Source organism: Phyllobates terribilis, unplaced genomic scaffold (assembly GCF_046119375.1).
Source record: "Phyllobates terribilis strain yellow unplaced genomic scaffold, ASM4611937v1 Scaffold_5075__1_contigs__length_54591, whole genome shotgun sequence".
NCBI lineage: Eukaryota > Metazoa > Chordata > Amphibia > Anura > Dendrobatidae > Phyllobates > Phyllobates terribilis.
The window spans coordinates 5531-10900 of record NW_027367823.1 but is presented as its reverse complement, the minus strand read 5'-3'; the positions used below and the strand labels follow the sequence as shown (position 1 = coordinate 10900).

The window sequence follows — 5370 nt, the reverse complement described above, 5'->3', positions numbered from 1 at the left end:
CGAGTGGGGTGACTCGAATTTATGTTTATTTGTGCCAATAATACATTCCCGCAGCCTTAGAGGAGATTAGGAGTCCGCATGTGCTTAAAGCATGTCACTTGGTTACGATGTAACTAACAGTTATTAGTATAGATTTATTGGTGTTTAGGAGCTTGACGAGCGCATTTCCGGAGTCCGGCATGAAGAGCATACTATATGGCTCTACGGAGGTTAGAGAGCATTTATGGTACTACTATGGAGCTGGAGCAATGAAGTACCGAGAGAAGATGGACGTGATTGAAGACCCGGGAATGTCGGACAACGCGTCCCGGAGCAATACTGAAGAGAAGAGTTTATGCAGAAGAGAAATCGTGATCACGGACATCACTACCGCGGTCGCGGCCATGCATACAGAGAAGATGTGCAGAAGAGGAGCCGCGACCACGGACATGACTACCGCGGTCGCGGCCATCAACATATGAAGCCTCTGCAGAAGACACAACCGCGACCGCGGGTGGAGCAACCGCGGCCGCGGGTCACATGCAATCCTTAATGGGCCGAAATTCGGAATTACATTCGAGAATCTTATTGTTCCAAACAATTTATAAATTTTATTTGTTTTAACTCTTTTATATCTTATTTCCCAAGACATGTATATAGTTTAGGTTTTATTGGAAAGAGTTTATCTCCCACTTTCTCATCTAGCCTCCACCTTAGGTTTATTCATTGTTCTTGAGATGATGAACTAAATTCACCATTGTTTACTCAAAGCTTGAAGCTTTCACGCTTGGTTTCATGGTGAGTCTCTAGACTCATGTTTTTCTTATGGAATTGAAGTATTTGTTTCTTTATCTCTTGTGCTTAATTGCTTATTGTGTGACGTTAGTTTAATCTAGGTCATGAACTAGGTTGATTTCCCTCATGCATATTGCTAGATTATATGATTCTATTTTTAAAGTCTAATCTTTGTGTAGCAATCACTATCTACGTGAACTATTTGTGAGTGTTTATAGTGTAGAGATTCTGAATTCATGTCGAGTATCGGTGATTTGTCAACGGTATTGCATGAACCTACTTATCTTTGATCTTAATGTTGTTCTACTATTTAATCTTGGGCTTGCCTTGGTTATAGTGAGAATAAAGGTTTCTAGGACTATTTGGACTAGTTGGTATCTTAGAACAAAGAGTAGGACGAACTATCAATTCTATCTATAGGAAACATGTTATTAGGAGACTATGCTCCATGAACCATGTCTGTTATGCTGATTGTTGCGAGTAAACTTCTCTCTTAATTGAATACAAAACCTAGTTGCATGTTAGAATATTACAATCAATTAAACAACCAAAAACCCTTTGTTCTTGTTACTTACGATCATATTAGTAGTAATAATCGCACTAGCCTCCTTTGGGATATGATACCTGTTTCCCGCTATACTTTAGTAGAAACTGGATAATTTAACTTGGAAGGCATAACGACCTTGGCCTCGTCAATTAGTAGCCAAGTGGCACTGCACATTCCTATTGATTCTTGAACTTAATGCTGCCTAGAAATTGACCTTTGATAGTTTCAGGGTTAGATTTAGAGGTAAGGGCTATTAGGGCTAGTTGAACTTATTGTCTATAAAGGAACAAGGATTAGGACAACTAGAGGATATATAAGCATAGGATAGAACCCGAATAGAAGAAGTCTAGGATCATTTAATCAACATGTTAGGTGGATACCAATTGTACAAAGTGTTTTTCCCATATTACTCACCAAATCAATCATTTCCTAGCTAGGTTATTCAATTTCCCCGTTTGGTTACATTTTAGAGTTATTTGAACTCAATACCATAAGAATTTATCTCATTTGATTCCCTGTTGGATTCAACCCCTACTTACCACTTTACTTAGGTAGAGTAGTTCGAAGGGAAAATTACTTTGGCAGGGCCAAACACGCCCTGTCAATAACGCTTATGCATTGCAAGGTCCGAATTACAGGAATACATCTCATAACGCCGCAAAAAAAAAATGATATATTATATAAACAAACAATAAATATACAAAAAAACTTTCTGCAATCACGTTCAATCATGAAAATTATTTAATTATATTAGTATATTATTGATTTTCATGTGCAGATTTACAGCTTACCCAGGACCAATTGAAAATTATTCTCTTGTTGAAGTCAAAGAAATATTACATAAACATGGTAGTAGCTTGAAATATTTTCCATCAATGCCCCAACATGATCAGAGTTTAGTTAAAGATGGCCTAAACAAGTTAATTCAAGATGAACTCCAATAAGACATAAATGAACAGTTTCTTGAGCACCAGACACTCATTTCAAAATTTACAAATGAGCAGAAAGGGGTCTACAATGAGATCATGACTACTATAGATTCAAACAATGGAAGATTTCTCTATTTACTACCATTCGATCAAAAGATGAAATAGTTCTTACTGTAGCTTCAAGTGATATTGCAGCTTTGCTCATTCCAGCAGGTAGGACTACTCATTCAAGATTTACAATACCAATTAATATCCATGTAAACTGATCAACATGCAACATAATGAAAAATACAGAACTTGATGAATTAGTTTCAAAGGCCATGCTTATAATATGGGATGAAGCTCCAACGGTTAATAAGTTATGCTTTGGAGCATTAGATAAATCTTTGAGAGATGTGGTGTAGTCTTCAGATAAGCCTTTTGAAGGAAAAGTTGCGGTATCTGGTGGAGATTTTAGACAAATCTTGCATGTAGTTCCCCGAGGAAGCATGCCGGATATTTTACATTCCATAATAAATTCTTCATACTTGTGACGATCATACAAGTTCCTGAAATTGACAAAAAAAAATGAGACTACAAAAGTGGGGTACATAAAAGAAATTGTTGAAGCAAAGTTATTTTTCGTAATGGATATTGAGAGTTGGAGATGGTAATCAAGGTGGAAAAATGACGGTGAATCGACTATTGAGATATGTTCCAATTTGTTGATAACAGAAGCTTCTTATCCTACTTCAAAGATTGTTTAAGCTACATATTATCTTATTGTAGATATCACTGTTCTTGATTGGAATTATAGAAAAAGATCTATTCTTGCACCTTTACACGATGTTGAAGATGAAGTGAATAAACACATGCTCTCTTTGCTACATGGGGATGTGAGTTATATTTTAGCTCAGACATATATATTTGCAAAACTGATGGAAAGCGGTTCTTCTGATGTCACTGTTTGTTTAGTTCAATTCCGCAATGATATCCGATCATCTAGTATACCTAACCATGTGCTGAAGTTAAAAGTTGGTGTACCTATTATGATACTCAGAAATGTTGATCAATCGCTGGGACTATGTAACAGTACAAGGTTGATAGTAACCCATCTTGGAAATCATATTATTGAAGCTAAAATAATTTCTAGAAGCAATATTGGACACATAGTATGTATTCCACAGACAATACTTACATCATCAGATACGAGATTTCCCTTCAGATTTCAAAGGAGGTAATTTTCAATGGTTGTTTGTTTTGCCATGGCAATCAACAGAAGTCATGGACATCTCTTTCTAGAGTGGGTTTATTTCTTCCGAACCGATTATTACTCATGGTCAACTCTATGTTGTATTTTCTAGAGTTACGAGTAGAAATGGTTTGAAGATCTTATTGGTTGTGCTAAAAAAAGACGACAAATGTTGTGTGTAAGGACGTTTTTCAAAATGGTGTACAAATAACTATATGAGATGTGCATACCTCTTTGTATGGTTTATGTAGATTACATGTTTGAACATCAGAAATTATATCTTAGTGCATGGAATTGATTCATTTAAATTATTTTTGTTAACATTGTGTTAATATACCTATCCTTACCTTCTTAAAAAGAACTTGTAAAATAAATAAAAATGGTTACAATATACCACAAATTTTATTAAATCTACATCAGACTTCTGATGAGGCTAAAGTCGTAGGTGCCTATTAAAGAAAACCCAACTCAGTATCCACTTAGTAAAGTGGGAAGTAGGGGTCGAATCCCTAGAGAGCCTGAGTACAGTCTATCTCGATTAATGTAACTAATGGTGTAACCAATGGAGTTTTTTGTTTTAATTGTAACTAGACTATTAATGCTAATAAAATAATGTTGGGTTGTATGAATAATGATTGGAAACGCTCACTTATCATAAATTAGCACATTGGACAAGCACATTGATCATCGAATCCTAATAACTTACGCTCATAAATATTCAATTGGTTGTCCTACCATTTGTTCTAATAAAGCAACTAGTCCAAATAGTCCTAGAAACCCGTATTCAATTATAATCAAGGAAATCCCTAGATCCAATAATAGAATAGCATTAAGATCAAAGATAAGTAGGTTCATGCAATACCATTGGCGAATCACCGATACTCGACATGAATTCAGAATATCTACCCTATAAACAATCACAAATAGTTCATGCAAATAGAATTCGCTACCAAAGGTGGAGACTTTTCAAATAGAATTGTCTAAACCTAGCAATATGAACAATATCAATCAACCTAGTTCGTGACCTAGATAAAATCAATATCAATCAATTATGGATATAAGCACAAGAGATAATGAAACAATCCTCAATTGAAATAGAACATAAGTGTTTAGAAACTCACAATCCAACAAGATCCAAGGCTTCAATCCTCAAAGTGAACAATGAAAGGCTTAGTTCATCATAATCTCTAGAACAATGAAAAACTCTAAGGTGGAGGCTAGATGATAAAAAGTGGGAGAGAATCACCCAATAAAACCTAAAAGCTATTTATATGTCTTAGTGATTTAGGAAATAAAAGAAATAAAAAAAATAAAGTTCAGAAAATTAATTGGAACAAAATAGATCCCCGATAGAAAATTCAAGATTCGGCCGTTTAGGAATTTCTGCTGCCCGCGACCGCGGTTGCTCCACCCGCGGCCGCGGTCTTCTCTTCTACAGACACTGCTTCTCGCTGTTAACCGTGGTCGCGGTAGAGGGACCTGCTGTCGCGGTCTTCACTGCAGTGACTTGTATCTTCAGCTTTGGCTCTAAGACGCGTTGTCCGACATTCCCGGGTCTTCAACTACGCCCATTTCCTCTTGGTACTTCATCACTCTAGCTCCATGGTAGTACCCCAAATGCTCTCTAGCTTTCCAAATCCACATAATATACTCTTCATGCCGGATTCCTGAAATGCGCTCGCCAAGCTCCTAAACACTAATAAATCTGTGCTAATAACTGTTAGTTACATCGTATGGAATCTCTCTATCAACTTCAAATTATCTTCATACTATTTTGAGATCTATCTGATCTCGGGGATAGAACAGGTCATCAACTAGTGGTAAAACTAAAGAAATGTAAATTTTAGTAATGTCGAAGATAATATACACCTCAATTAATCCATGTAGAA

The 5370-nt window shown here is 36.1% G+C and overlaps 1 pseudogene; it reads left to right on the top strand.

Moving 5' to 3' along the window:
- Window positions 1-2876: 2876 nt before the first annotated feature.
- On the top strand, window positions 2877-4665 carry LOC141249741 (uncharacterized; annotated as a pseudogene).
- Window positions 4666-5370: the final 705 nt, after the last annotated feature.